The 16,803-nt window shown below is 36.1% G+C and overlaps 1 pseudogene; it reads right to left on the bottom strand.

The window, feature by feature from the left end:
* Positions 1-8,853: 8,853 nt before the first annotated feature.
* Positions 8,854-8,954, bottom strand: LOC115064506 (annotated as a pseudogene).
* Between the last annotated feature and the right edge of the window lie 7,849 nt (positions 8,955-16,803).

Raw genomic sequence — 16,803 nt, 5'->3', positions numbered from 1 at the left:
AGAGAGAGAGAGAGAGAGAGAGAGAGAGAGAGAGAGAGAGAGAGAGAGAGAATATCCTTAGTAGACATAATGTTTGGTCAAACATCTTTTATCCTTCTTAAATGCAGGTGTCTGTGTTACCAACAGGAGTTGTTTAACATTGACTTTAAAATGTATGAAAGAAACTATTAATAAATCTATCTTGATCCAGAGCTCTCAATGTCACTCTTTTGAAGGCAAGTCCATCAACTTTAACATAACAGGGACTTGATCCATAACCTGTTAATTTGATTTACAGTCCATAAGCATTTGACACTCAGTATATTCATTATTTTATTTCAAAAATGGAAATGGCTTGCATAAGTGTGAGGGTAATAGATTATGAAACTCCTTTTCAAATATTGACAGTATTTTAAATTAAGAGTATAGTGCAATAGCACTAATGAGAAAAGTTTTTCACTTAATTTAATATTAGAAAATGAGATATTTTTTCCCCTGCACAAATAGTTACCATGCTTATAGCTTATAATCCAAATGGGCAGAAAAAGTCTTTCTTCCTTCCTTTTTTTAGGCCACACATATTATCTTTTGGTTTTTATAGATTAAACAGAATAATTATTTTTATGATAATTTTTATTGAAATTATATTTGGTTGATAAGTTATACCAGAAAGTGGTCCAGACATCATCTCACTTAGAAACTAATTATTTCTTAGTAACATAAATGAGAATCATGTTAACCTAACTGAGCTGAAAAGCAAATGTGCTTTGGAGAGCAGTGATTTCTCTACAGTGTTGCTTACTGTCCACCTTTATTCATTTTCTGTACCAGGATTAAAGAAGCAGTGTCATGTTTCTTGTTATTGCACGAAGTCAAAGTATACCAGGTGCAGCTGGTACTTTATGGATAAAGGTGCAACTCTTTTTTCACCTGGGAAGAGCATTCTCTGATTTACCCACAGAACAGAGTCCATGTGGGGAAATGTCTTCCTAGTTAATTTTGAATGTGATTTCTTATATGAACAGAAACAGGAAAAGTAGGCTGGGCTCAATATCTAATATTTCATCACAACTTTGGAGGTAGGCTTATGTTCTTCCGCTTTCTCCTACAACTGATGTACAGCTTTTACACACCCCTTGTGGATATATAGTATATTTTTTCTATTAGGTAGGGTAAGTGCTATAATTCAAATTATATCTCAGTAGAACAAAAATGAAGCATCCCAATATTAACTTCTTTTGAAATTAAGGTAAATTTTGATTTAAATAAGTTGAAATGTGTTTATTAGGATATGCTTTAATTGAATATGGTTGACATTTTACATAAAAGATAGGGACTACCAAATGGTGCGGACAAGCATAGAGAAGACAATTTGATTGGCGGTATGTGATGATGAATATTGAAACTGGGAAGATATAGGTATAACATAGGAAATGACCAGTGACTGTTCAGTGCTACCAGGAAGGGAAAATGAAGGACACAACCGTGATTCTCTTGACAACCTAAGATTGGATTTCTCGCTACAGACTATTAAATAATAAACTCCTTCTATTTTTTTTTTAGGTCACACAATTTATAAGAATTTATTATGGAAACTGTAAGTCATGGCTCACTTAGGCCATTGTAACAAAATACTTCATACTATGTGGCTAATAAACAACAAAGACTGTTCTCATATCTCTGAAGCTTGAGTGTCTCAGATGAATTATTGTTATGAATGCTGAATTATTCTGTACCTGGAGAAGAATTGCTTTCTCTTTAAGTTCTTTACCCTAATATTTTTCATGGTTTAAGAAAATAATGAGCTCATTTTTCCAGTCACACTGATCCAGTCCACAAGTGCTCCATCCTCAAGAATTGATCATCTTAGAAACTTAATACCATTGCATTAGGGATTTGTAATTACAAGTTTGGAAGAAGGAAACACTCATTCTACAGCAAACATAGAATTCTCCGTTTTAGTTTAGCATTCCTGTTATGCAAAACTGTTTAGAAAAATGAAAATAAGCTAGTCATGATGGCCCATTCAGTTCCTTTTGATGCTTCATGTTAATACTTAACTGGTAAGATTGAAAGCCCTGTAGGAGACAACCTCTGGCAGTACTATGAGGAAGTTACTAAACTGCTTTACTTCAGGTGGGAAAATCCACCATGGATGTTGGAAGAACCATTGCACAGGTTTGGGTCCTAGGTGGCATCCAAAGAAAAATGGAAGCTAAGCATCAGATTATTGCATCTCCCTCTGCTTTCTGCCTATCAATGTAATCAACTTGAATATCTGTTCCATAGTCATACTACTATAACTTCCTCACCATGATGGACTGAAACTATAAGCCAAAGCAAACCCTTCCATCTGTTTGGTGTATTTGGTGGGCATGTTCTGTGAGGATAAGTAAAGCAACAAGCACAGTCAGGATTTGGGAGACATTGATTAAAAAAAAAAATCTTCCACAGTTTTGAGACCATACTGGTCAATACAGTGAGTTTAATGATGACCATGAATGAATAGCTGAACTCTGACTCAAAGACAAAAAGTCAAATAAATAAAGCAAATGAAAGGTGAGGAAGAACTGTGGTTAACTTGACGGTCCTCAATACTGCTGAGACGGAAGCAATCTCTTTGTAAGTCTATGTGTTCATCATAGTCCAGTAGCACTGTGATACTTTGGAGTGCTGTTTTCTCTGTTTCCACAACCAAAATTGTACCATGAGTTTGTCGCCCTTTGTCATGGCTTACTGATGAAATGTAGGAAAAAATATTGTGAAATTATATTTCTGTCCTGATATTGGATTATTTTGGGGCTGATTAAGTATATAACATTCAATATGGTTTTTTTGTAGACATTATGGTATTCATATAATTTTCTCTTTGTTCTTAGAATCAAACTGTTATAAACTTCTTATCTTCTTAGAAGAAAATATAGAATGAAGTGTCAAATAAATCATATGTTTGTTTAATAAATAAAACTATTAATAAAGTTATTAAATTTTAATTTATTAAAAGAATTATAGTAGCAAGAAATAAATCTATGGCAGAGGAAAGACTATGGTAAAGTGAGGGTTAAAACCTCTTAGCTGTTTTGATAAAACAGTGCACCAATGAGTTGAAAATAAATCTATGTTGCTATGTTTTACATTAAAATATAAAGATGTCTCCATTGATAGTATACCAATTTGTTATAGGTGTATTGCATTTATATTATTCCTTATGATTTTAAAATACAAGAATGTTTGTATTTATCTTCTATTTATCATTTTACTCAGTTATCACAATACCTGCCTATTGTATCTTATATTTTTATTATTATAAACCCCAAGAGCAAAAAGTAAGAATTAAAAAAAAAACAAATAAAAATCCATAGAAATGCATATGTTCAAGCTTCAGAACTTAGTACACTAGTGTTTCAATTCGGAGAGTAGAATTATGATGTGGCTTAGCATACTTTCTAGGTTGTTTCAATTTTGACATTCTATTACATTTATGTTGCCTCAGTACCTTCATAGGTATCAGGAGGGTAAAATTTACAATATTTGAGTAAAGTCATTAATGAGAATTAAAAGAGAAAATGTCATGCATTAATCAATCTGTCACCAATGAAAGAACATCTTTGTTTTAAAGGGATTCCTCTATCACACTTTCAGGAATCATTTTGATTTGTTCAAAGACAAAAATAGATTTTAAAAATATGGTATTCTGATCATTCATAGAACACTGTAGATTTCCAAAATGATCAATGTCAGTTGAAGAAACGCTTTTTAAAACCCTGTACTGCTGGTCACCTCTGGTTTAACTCCAACTTCTCTGCCACAGCTGTTATGCAGATAGCTTTTCTTACAATATCTGCTAAAGATAGGATAAAATGTATGGCGAATCATATCTAACAGCATGAAAACCAGAAAAATGTTCCATTATATAATTCACATTTTCTTTGCCCATAAAAGCTCCCATTACTTCATGCTGAGTGACCTTTTGAACAGTTCGAAAATCAAACTTCCTTAATTTACAAATACAGTGATCCCCCTCATGTTACAGGTGTAAACACTGGCATGAACTTGAAAAAGAAAAAGAAATGACATGTGTATATTGGTTTACCTATGGGTTCAGATTCAGAAAGTAGAATCTCTCTCTCTCTCTCTCTCTCTCTCTCTCTCTCTCTCTCTCTCTCTCTCTCTCTCTCTCTCTCAGAACATTGTCAGGCTCCTCTGCCGTGATGGCATACAAAATGGGTAGGAGTTGCTTCATGTCTCTGTTGCTGCTTTGCTCCTTTAGAGACTGGGGGGAAAATGTTACTGTGTTAGCACAACAATCCCAAGGAGCACCTGGGAAAATAGTCTTAAGCCATCTGTCATCATGGTTTGGTCAAGTATTAGTTCCTTTAAACTTGCCAGCTAAGGCATGTCAGCACGTCTGTATTTTATAATTATGACTCTGTATCACCATCTGTGTAATATGGAGGAATGCTTTCCATTCTGCCAATTTGGGCAAAACTTCAGGACTGCTTGTGGCTTCCCTGCAGGCTGTAAAATCTCAACAAGATGAGAGAGTCACAAGCTAGCCTGTCACCTCCTTGAAGGAGATGGATGGAACTATCAATATACCAATAAAGCAAAGGCAGGCTGATGCAAAGCAAGGGTGCCCGTGACAAGAATCTAGCTGTGGGAGTGACAGGGCAGAGAAGTCAATTTGGCAGCTTATTATAGCCAGTGTTGATAAGTGATATCATCATCAATACACAGAGATTGAGCCACCAGGGAACATTCATGGCCTTCAATCAGGAAACTCAGAGTATGTAGCAGAGTATGCAGCAGTTCTGTGTCTCATCCTAGAAAAGTACCCATGTTCACTCCATCCACTACAGACCTGTGCCCAGGGACTGGAAGGTCCAGTATGCACTCCATGATCAATACTTTTCTGACATAGTTGCTCAGGTGGTGTACATGTTTGCTCATGCAACAACTGTGTTTCTTGGAATTTCCATGATTACACAAGACAGAGTTTTTGCTTTCCAACTTGGGCTTTCTGGGCTTGTCTTTCACAGACCATTATAGAAGTCTCTATTTCCCAGATCTTCTGGCTCTCTGCCAACAGACACTCTCTGCAGCTTCAATTGCCTCTTTCCATCTTCATTGTCCAGCTTTAATTTAAGCCTCAGGCTACATTGTTACATTTATTCAGTTGTTCCCTTTCCTACATTTAAGTCACTATTTGGTACATGGCTCAGAAGATTAAAGGTGAAGCTATATATGAATATAAGCCAACATTTGGTTAGCTATACCCATAGATCATAATTTTCCTCAAAGTGCTACTGTGATATGAATACAATACAAAGTCCACACATTATGTGAGACTAGCACAGTAATAACATGATAACCACCCAACAATGATAGGATGGGCTCATCCAAACAGTAAATTTTTTTTTCAAACGGTAAATTTTAATGAGCTCTTTTCATTTTCAACACCAACACCTACGCTTTATGATGTTAGCCAGAATTCTTTGCAAGTTTCTATGGTTCTACTCATTTTGCCCTCATCCCTTCCCTTTTCTCTTGCTATTTAGAACTGCCAAAGCTCAGTCTAATAACTAAAGCTATTAATACTGACTAGATTTGGTGACCTAAATTACTCCAGAATGCAAGAATCCATAGTGAAATTCATCCCACAATTATGGTTCTCCCTCACCACCCCAAGATTGGAAGATGTTCCTTGCTTATTTGTTAATATTTTCCAAGAACACTACCTTTTGACATAATTTAATTATTTGAAATATCAATAAGATACTTTCTTTTCATTTTTTGTTTATTGTGTGCAAGAGAGTGTGTAAGTGCATGTGTATGTCTGTGTATGTGTTTGTGTATGTGTCTGTGCTTAAGTTTGGGAAGCAGAAAAACTTTAAAGAACAGTTTTTATGGGTATGTGTTTAATATTGAAAATCATAAGAATAGTAAAGCCAAATTTATGTTAATATGGACATTGATATGCTAGGAAATCAGGTTCTTACATCCACAAATAAATACAGAGGCAGATGCTCATAGCCAACCATTAGACTGAGTGTGGGTTCCCCAATGGAGGAGTTAAAGAACTGAATGAGCTGAAGAGGTTTGTAACACCATAGAAAGGACAACAACATCAACCAACTAGACCCCACTATAGCTCCCAGGATCTAAGCCACCAACCAAGGAGTACTGATGACTCCATTCCCATATGTAGCAGATGATGGCCTTCTCAGGCATCAATGGGAAGCGAGTCCTTGGACCTATGAAGTATTAATGGATGATCCAGTGTAGGGGAATTGAGGATGGGGAGGCAGAAGTGGGTGGGTGAGTAGATGAACACCCTCATAGAAGCAGGGGGATTGGGATGGGATAGGGGATTTCCAGGAAGTGGGGGAAGTGGGAAAGAAGATAACATCAGAAATGTAAATAAAGAAAATATCCAATAAAAAAGATAGCTTACAAAAAACAAATAAATAAGCAAACAAATACCAGTGCAATACTATGTCTTCCAGATTTATTTAAGCAAAGTAGTATGTGGAACTCTGTATACTCTTTAAGGTAATGTAACTGCCTGATGTGTTTACCAGCACAACAAATCATATATTAACTAAAATAGTAGATTGCTCAGACCAAATTCTTATATTTGACTATACTATTGCCAACTTCAATAAGTAGAATTAAATCTTAAACCACAGTAACTATTTGATAAGTTTTTGTGTGTGCATTGACTAATAAATAGTAATAGGTAGCTAAAGGGCAAGAGCATTTCAAAATTTTGAATAAAAGCATGAAGATTAAAACATTGTCTCAGACATTATGTCAAAATCCATTTATTTACTTTAAACAGCTCCAATATAAGAGGAGACAAAGTTTTAAGGGTCACATTAAATAAGGAACTGTAAAAGTTCTCATAATAATTTAGCTACAAAAGTAATTATTATGATGTTGTAAACATGCACATTTGGTACTAAAACAAATCCAACAACAGTTGCATCAAAAGTCATAAAAGGTTTTTGTTAATCATGAAATAAGACAAAAACATTATTATGAACCAAACAGAATAACAATAAAATTGAAAACTCTTTTAAAATCAGAATAGCCAGAGATTTAAAAGAAAAGCTGAGAGCAACAAGAAACACAGATGAAAAAATGTCTTTTCCACATATTAGCCTACTCATTACTTTTAAAGCAAATGATGACTGTTCTGTTTAGGGTAGAAAGTAGAAATGCTCTCTACACTAGTAATGAAGTTTTGCTTTAAAGTACGTCAAAGTATGATGGATGGCTCATACTCTCTGTTTATAGTTCTTCTACTTAGCAAACTTATCTTATAAATATTATAAAATTAATCAAATATGTATACTGTCCATTATAGATACACATGTATATTAGTAACAGTTTTAAATTATAATTGAAAAGTACATATAATCACAAAAGTCTCAAAATAAGGCAAGATACAGAAACATTGCCAGTGTTAGCTATCGTTGATGGCATGAATAAATGTTAATGGATTCAGAGGGGGTTATGGTAATATGTGTGTCATATGTTGTGTAGAAGGAGTGAGAGAAAAACAATATTTCCATACATTTTTCTCAGAAAGACTTTTTCTGTTATTAGCCAAGATATATTAAAATTGTATATTTTTCCATCCCACTTATTATTTCAACTTCTCCAACATTGGGCAACATTAGTAGAAAAATAAAAATGGATCTCAAGCTTAAATTATATAAAAGAGTGAATTTTATCATCATTATCATCATCATAATCATCATCATTGTTTTTCACCCATATCTGTCCTGAACTTGTCCCTAAAGACTGAACTGTCTATCTATTCTGGCATAGAGATAAGCCAAAGAAACCTATGTGACCAAAAGTATATGAAAGTCTGTCTTCTAGCTTAGCCATGTGCTCTCCTGAAATTTCCCCCGACCTTCCCCAAGGACAGTCTCAGGTGCATTTATAGTAGTATTCACAGTCAACTTTTTTGTTATATCTTGAAGAAGGTATTTAAGTACAGAGGGCAAAAGTAGGAAAAAAAATCCAAAGACAGTTGAGTGAATTTCTATTATTTTATATTTATCTCTTTTATGTATCTCAAGTTGCCTCATATAAAATATTGATCAGAGTTACAGATAGAGTATGGAACAGATGAAGATTAACATTGAGACATTACAAGTAGAAGACTAAGAATTGTTTCCCTTGGGATTAAAGACTATGGAGTGAATTGATACAAGGCAGAAAGGTGTCCCATTATCATATACTATATAAGGTTATTAAGTGGGTAAATGGAGGGACTTTAGACTGATATGAGAATATATAGGGGGAATAAAAACAAAAACAAACAAAACCAGAAATATTCTACCAAAAATTTGAAAATATTTGAAAAATTGAAATGACAAACATCTGAACCAAAGGTACAAATGACTTACAAATGTAGGAAAAATCACTAAGCCTATCGAAGTTGATCATCTCATAAAAGAAAAATGAATTAAAGGGCTAATAAATGGTACAGAGACTCAGACATATGCAGATCTCTCTCTCTCTCTCTCTCTCTCTCTCTTTCTCTCTCTCTCACTTGTTCTCTGTGTGTATGTGTGTGTGAGAGAGAGATTCAGCATAAGTCAATTATGCAAATCAAATCAAACGTATAGCAAATTCTAAGGGAAAAGTTAATTAGCATATACAATGCCAACTCAGACATGACCCAGAAATTGAAATTATTAGTAAAACATATCAGCATAGCTATGAAATTATATTATATGAGGCAAGATGAACATTCTTGAAATGAATGACAAGGTCACAGTAGCATTTTTTGGAAGAGAAACAGAAAAAAAAGTATGAAGAACTAGACAGAAATATTAGGAATAAGAATTGCAATGTCAAAAGTAAAGAAACATCAAAATAATGAAACCACTCAGAAGTATCTCAATAGCCAAATTCAGATATTACACTTGATCTTAGCCAAAAGGCAGAGAAGCAATAAGAGCCAATTTCAGAAATTAAATAAAATGGATGACAAAGGAACTTGTTTAAAAGATACTTATGTATTATATAAACTAATTATCAAATTCTGATATAGCTTTATTACTACACAACAAATTGGACTTAAAATTCATAAAAACCAGGTAAACAAGAAAAGAATTATCCAAAGTATAAATATTTAATACATGTGTTTAGAATGAGAAAAATACCAATTATAGAACATATCACACTATAGAAATGTGAATATGTGAACTGTCAATGGCAAAGCTTCAAAATAGTATTTCAGAATTTTATAAAATTTAAATGTGAAAATTATAAGACCAATGATTACATAGTTAATCATTTCTCTATAGTTCTTAGATTATGAAAAACAAATATTTGTAATATTGTAGAAGATCTAAGGAACACTATCTACAATTCACAAAGCCACAAAATGATAAGTTTAATATACAGTTTCGATCCTACATAATTTATAGCTATTTATATTAAATTATTCAAATATATGAATGTAAATATTGTTCTCAGCGTTTGCTTATGATTCAGTGGAAAGAATGCTACTGTAAAGCCACATAGCTGAAGGGAATACATTTGGATATGAGTATTAGGGGAAGAACAGTAAAAGATAACAGTTTTTGCCTTGTTCATATAATACTTATTCATGATGCCCATGAATTGTTCAGATCTCACAAGATTGTGGGATAGAAAAGATGGCTCCATAGAATAAAAAGTATCATGAAAACCTGGACTTTCTCCTTGCTTGTCTCCAATTTTCAATTACTTTCTTATCATGAGTAGATTTACTTATTACATGATAACATTTGCAATGAAACATTCATATAACGAATAAATCATTGATTTTGGTAATTTAGTTTTTGAAAGCCAATTTTGTATAGTGAAATAATGAACCAGTTTATCAACAAATTGGTATTGGCTTTAGGGTAAATGAGATATTAGTTCTAAATTTGTTTCACAATTTCAAATTTTAATTACTTTTGTCATACTCTGAGGCTTTGAGTGTTTTATTGGCATAGTAACACTTCAGGCAAGTATGCTGTTTTCTGAAGATTTTAAGTCTTATTAAAAAATATATCGCTGTACTCTGCGAGTTGTTGGATGAGAAAGAAAGTAGAAAAAGATAGTAACTAAACATAAACACACGTATACACAGATACGCATATGTAGACACATATGTACAGATACACACAAGTAGACACATATATTTATATATACACATATACACATACTCATACAAATACACCTATAAACATATACATTCACACACACACATAACACACACACATGAACATGCAGATACACATACATAAACACTCTTGAAATCAAAATATCCAATCATTACTTCTTCCTTTTGTGAAAGTTTACTTTGAACACAAAATATTGGTCCTATGTTAGTGTTTCATTGTCTCTATGTAATTTTATTTTTAAATTATTTTTCAATGTTTATTTAAAATTTTGAAAACATCTGTTTTATGGATATCAAAGACACACCACTTGATGTTTTTATGCAGTTAAAAGTTGTACAAATTAGATGAGACTGAATGCATTTTCTCCACATACATTTTTTATCATTAAAACAACCCAAAGCTTTTTTTGTTGCTTCTTGAAATATTATGTATGTTATTTATCTATAGCCACCCTACTGAAAAATTATACATCATAACTTTTTGCTAACTGTAACTGTGAACTTAGCAGCTCTATTTCCTTCACATGTATATAGGTCTATAAAAAATTACATTCCTTTAAAAAAGAAGAGGGTCTTGGTAGTAATTGACATTGAACCTGACTACCAAATGACTGTACTCTTGGGCTCTTCTACTGCCTATAAGTCTTTATGAAAAGCTTGAAGTCACAATCTGGACACTGATCTGTAGTGTAATTTCAGATTTAAAGATAGTAAGAAATGAAGGTTAATGAGGGCAAAAAAAACCATGCCTTTTCTAATGAAAAATATTTAAACAAATTAGCCTTATATGTACATTTCTAGAATGTTGACCATGTATTTTTAATCAAAATTAGGTAAAACAGAAAGTACAGAGTGTTTTCTTCAGTGACTTTAAAATATAAGCACACTGACAAAGTCAAGAGGCACTCAGAAAGTAAAATATTTGTAAAAAATAGAAGCAACCATGGGAAGGCATCTTTACACTTTGTACATCAAATACATGGTTAATATGTCAAATATAGAAAAATAAAAGCATTACAAATAATATAAAAAACAATTAGAATGTTTCTTCAAAGAGGCTGAATTAAGACTACAGTATTGATATTTATTGTGCAAACAGTCCTCTTCATGCTTGTTTCTCTCTCAAAAACAGAGAGCAGCTAAAGAATCAGTTACACATGGTGAGGCATGTACCCTTGTTATATGTTGGAGCATCTTTTGGGTATATGCCAGGAGTAGTATAGCTGGGTCTTTAGGTAGAACTATTTCTAGTTTTCTCTGGAAACACCAGATTCATTTCCAAAGTGGTTTGACCAGCTTGCAATCCCACCAGCAACAGAGGAGTGTTCCTCTTTCTTCATATCCTTGCCAAAATCTGCTGCCATCTGCATTTTTTATCTTAGCCATTCTGATTGGTGTGAGGTAGAATCTAAGGGTCAATTTGATTTGCATTTCTCTAATGCCTAAGGATTTGGAACATTTCTTTAGTGCTTCTTAATCATTCAAGATTCCTCAGTTGAAAATTCTGCTTAGCTCTGTACTCCATTTTTTAAATTGGATAGTTTCTTTATTTACATTTCAAATGTTAACCTCTTTCTCAGTTCCCCCCTCCTGGAAACTCCCTGCCCCATCCTCCCTCATCTTGCTTCTATGAGGGTGTTCCTCCACCTACCCACCAACTTCCACCCCCCCTGCCTTCTATTCTACTACACTGGGGCATCTATTGAGCCTTCAGAGGAACAAGGGCCTTTTCTCCTATGGATGCCTGACAAGGCCATCCTCTGCTACTTATGCAGCTGGAGCCATCTGTACTCCTTCGTTGATGGTTTAGTCCCTGACCATTTTTAATAGGGCTAGTTGCTTCTCTGGAATCCAACTTCTTGAGTTCTTTGTATATTTTGAATATTAGCCCTCTATGGGATATGGGGTAGATAGGTATTTTCCTAGTCTGTAGGTTGCTCTTTTGTCCTATTGACAATGTCCTTTGCTTTACAGAAGCTTTCCAATGTTATAAGATCCCATTTGTTGACTGTTGATCTTAGAGCAAAAGTTATTGGTGTTCTATTCAGGAAAATTTCCCTTGTGCCCATGTGTTCGAGGCTCTTCCCCAATTTTTCTTCTATTAGATTCAGTGTATCAGGTTTTATGTGGAGGTCAGTGATCCACTTGGACTTGAGTTTTGTACAAGGAGATAAGAATGGATCAATTTATATTTTTCTACATGCTGAAAACCAGTTGAACCAGCACCATTTGTTGAAAATGCTCCTTTTTCCCACTGGATTGTTGTAGCTTCTTTGTCAAAGACCAAGTGACTATGGTGTGTGGTTCATTTTTGGCTGTTCAATTCTAGTCTATTGATCTACCTGTCTGACTCTGTACTAATACCATGCAGTTTTTATCACTATTGCTATATAGTAAAGTTTGATGTCAGGGATGGTGATTTCCCCAGAAGTTCTTTTACTGTTGAGAATTGTTTTCGCTATCCTGTGTTTTTTTTTTTTATTTCACATGAATTTGAAAATTGCTCTTTCTGACTCTATGAAGAATTGAGTTGGAATTTTGATGGGGATTGCAGTGAGCCTATAGATTGCTTTTGGTACAATGGCCATTTTTACTGTATCAATCCTGCAAATCCATGAGCATAGGTGATCTTTCTTTCCATCTTCTGAGGGCTTCTTTGACTTCTTTCTTCAGAGATGAAATTCTTGTCATACGGATCTTTCACTTGCTTAGTTAGAGTTATACCAAGATATTTTATATTATTTGTGACTATTGTGAAGGGTTTTGTTTTCCTAATTTCTTTCTCTTCCCAATGTACTTTGTTTATAGCAGCCTTATTTAAAATAGTCAGAAACTGGAAAAAGAAAAAAAAGAAAAATATATACATGTCCCTCAACAAAAGAATGGATACAGAAAATGCCGTACATAGACACAATGGAATACTATTTAGCTATTATAAACAATGACTTCATGAAATTCATAGGCAAATAGATGGAACTAGAAAATATCATCATGAGGGATGCAACCCAGACACAAAAAACACACTTGATATGAACTCACTGATAAGTTGATATTAGCCCAAAAGCTCACAATGCTCATGATACAACCCATAGACCCTATAGAGTTTAGAAATATGGAAGACCAGAGTGTGGATGCTTCAGTCCTGCATTGAGGGGGAAACAGAATGATCATGGGAGGTAAAGGGAGGAAGGGCCTGGGAGGGAGAGAGGAGGGGGAGGAAATAAGGTGGGATGGTATCAGGAACTGGAGGGGACAGGAGAGGGGGGCAGAAGGTCAGGAAATCAAATAAAAATATGTAGCAGTAAGGAGTGAGGAATTGGGGATAGCCACTCAAGGCTCCCAGACTCCAAGCAAGCTAAGAGACTCTCAGGACCCAAAAGGGATGACTTTAGCCAAAATGCGCATCTAAGGAGAGATAGAACCCGGAGGGACCACCTCCAGTAGATAAGCATGGCCCCCAGTAGAGGGATGGGCCCCACCAACCCAGTTCAAAGTTTTAAACCCAGAAATGTTCCTGTCCAAAGGAAAGATAGGAACAGAAAATGGAGAAGAGACTGAAGGAAGTGCTATTCAGGGACTGCCCTACCTGGGGATCCATCCTGTCTGCAGACACCAAACCCTGACAGAGTTGCTGTTGCAAAGAGGTGTTTGCTGACAGGAATCTGGTGTGGCTGCTCCTTGGGAGGTTCTGCCAGCAACTGACCAAGGAAGATGTGGATCCTTGGAGCCAACCATCTGACTGAGCTCAGAGAACCTGATGGGGGAGCTGGCAGAAGGACTGGAGGAGCAGAGGGGGATTGCAGTGCCATAGGAAGAACAATGTAGGCTGGCCAGACCACCCAATGCTCCCAGGGACTAGACCACCAACCAAGGAGTGTACAGGGAGGAATCTATGGCTCAAGCTACATACATAGTAATGGATGGCCTTGTGTGACATCAGTGGGAAAGGATACCCTTGGTCCTGCAGAGGTTTGATGTCCCAGCATAGGGGCAGGAAAGGGTGGATGGGTAAGGGGCACCCTTATAGAGGCAAAGGGGAGGGGGAGAGACCGTATGTTGGATGGGGTGGTTGTGGAGGGGTAAACAGGAAATGGGAGATCATTTGAGATGTAAACAACTGGCATTAATAAAAATATATACGTCATTTAGCTACAGCTACCTTGCAGGAGACTAAACTGAGATTTGCCACTGCATTGCTTGAGAGTCTACTGAATTATCTGGGTAATGTTATTTAAAGCTATGAGCTTTGTTGACTGACTCACTCACTGTTAAGAAACATAAATAAAAATAAATGCATATGGATAGTATATCTTTTTTTGTTTTGTTTTGTTTTTGTTTTTGAGACAGGGTTTCTCTTTATAGCTCTGACTGTCCTGGAACTCACTTTGTAGATCAGGCTAGCCTTGAACTCAGAAATTCACCTGCCTCTGCCACCCAAGTGCTAGGATTAAAGGCATGTGCCACTATAGGACCACCTCGTGAGGGAACTCCCTTGGGTCCGCAGGTCACAGGAATGAGGGAGTCCCTCAGAAACAGAGAAGCCGACTTGTAGTAAACACACGAGGTACTTTAATGGCAGAGCTCTGGGTGGACTCGTATCTCACGCAGGAGACAGAGGAGTCGACCCAGACCCTCAGGGTTGGGGGGGACGGGGAGAGTTGGTGCAGCCACAAGTGATTGGCTCATTTGAACATACAATGCAGCAAGATAGTACGCGTGCGCCAGCCGGAGCGGCGGAATTCCAGAGGCCGGGGGCATATCAGAGTCTGGGGCACCTCTGGTCAGTGTGACCCTGAGTGAGCCGGGGGAGATGCCTTCTTGGCAGATGGTTTATGAGCTAATCCTGACAGCCCCGGCTGGCTCTGGCATTCCTTTCCCTTATCTTCATGGTCTTGTTAGTCTTAGCGGGCGGGTGGGCTCCGTAAAGTCTGGACTTTGTCTTTTCACAGTGTTCGGCCTTGAGCCTTTGAATTTTCTTTTCAGTCTCAAACATAGGAAGATGGGTGCCTGGCTGGGGCAACTGAGATAATTGCCTAGCTAGCTGTCAGGTGGAGGAACAGAAGACCTTCAGCTGCCCTAAGAGAACAAAGGCTCTTTACTAGCCACATTCCTAATGATCTGGGGAACAGGTTTTGGGGAAGTGTCAAAAGCCAGGGCTCCACACCACCACCGCTTATCTTACAGCAATTGACCAGTAAGACAAATTTTAATAATTACCAATCTAATCAACTTTACTTGCCTTTAATATTTTAAACTTAAGCCTTTTAACTTGACCTTAACATTAATGTGCTAAGATTAACATTTTGAACTATAGTATAAAATATTTCTAAGGCTTGATATTAAAAGTAGGCATAGATAGAGAGCAATAACAAATTAAGGGTCTTTGTTTTTGTTTAACATAATTGGTGATTTGCTTTGTACCTGTACCTTTTATGGGAAAAAAGCATGAATCAAAGAAACGCATGAATCTGATTTTCTCACAATATTTTGAAGTTGAAACTATGGAAAATGTGACAGGGATTAATAAAAGAGTTAGTCCCTTGTTGCTCCTCTGCACTACAAAAACCAGTATCCTTCAGTACAAGAGAAGGCCTAGGCTACATAAAACAATTTGCTGCTACCTTCATGTGAAATAAACATCCTCAACATCTATTAAAATCAATATTTACCATAGAGAAATGACCACATGTTAGATATCACAGTAGACCATGATAGTCTGACAAAAAAAAAAAAAAAAGACCTATTCCACCATTTCACAATTTCCAGGAATATTTGGGAATACATTAGAAAACAATGAAAAATTTAGCCCTATGAAATAAATTCTGCTGATTTGCACATCTATTCAACGTATCAGACTGGGAACTTATGTGAAGGGAAAGAAAATAATGAGACATATGACTTGTCTACAGAGGTCTCAAGGGTTCACCTGATGGACAGATACAACACACATTTAGCACCATGTTTATTTTAAACAATTGTAGCTAATCTGTTGATTTATTGGATTGAAACTTTTCAACATATTTGATGTTATGGGAAATAGCCATCATTTATGAAATTGCATGTTGGTGAATACCTAACAAATTCAATGAATTTTTGTAGGGAGCGGATGTGCCAAGCCCCGTGGTCCCTGTTTACAAGAAGCTGAGCTGCTGAGCCTGTGTGGATTGCCTCCCTGGCAGAACTCTGACTGGATCCAGGAGAGGGGGAAGAGATCAGGTCAGAGGACTGAAAACAGGATGCACCCCAGGTTGGGAAGGAGCTCGGGGGACTGGGAAAAACAGGATGTGCCCCAGAGGGAGGGGGGAGGATTCTGGGGGAGAAGGCTATAAACAGGTCAGGTGAGCGAGAGAGTTGAAGAAGGAGTTAGAGAGGGTTAGAAAAGGCTGCTTGTGAGAGGGGAAAGATTAAAAGCTGTTCGGGGAGATAAAGAAAAAGTCTGTTTGGAACCTACTTGGCATTTGTGTTGTTCTTCCCCATCTCTGCTGATCAGAGTTCAGGGGTCCACGACAAATTTTCATTTCTGCCAAGTTTAAAAGGTTTAATTTATGACATAATATTCCGTGAAAGAAGGAAGAGTCTTCATGTAGTCTAAAGATTATAGATAAAAATCTTAAATGAAATTTGCATTCCTTTGTGGGCTAAAGATA

The sequence above is a fragment of the Mus pahari genome, chromosome 7 (genome assembly GCF_900095145.1).
Source record: "Mus pahari chromosome 7, PAHARI_EIJ_v1.1, whole genome shotgun sequence".
Taxonomy (NCBI): Eukaryota; Metazoa; Chordata; class Mammalia; order Rodentia; family Muridae; genus Mus; species Mus pahari.
This window is presented reverse-complemented; position numbering and strand designations above follow the sequence as displayed.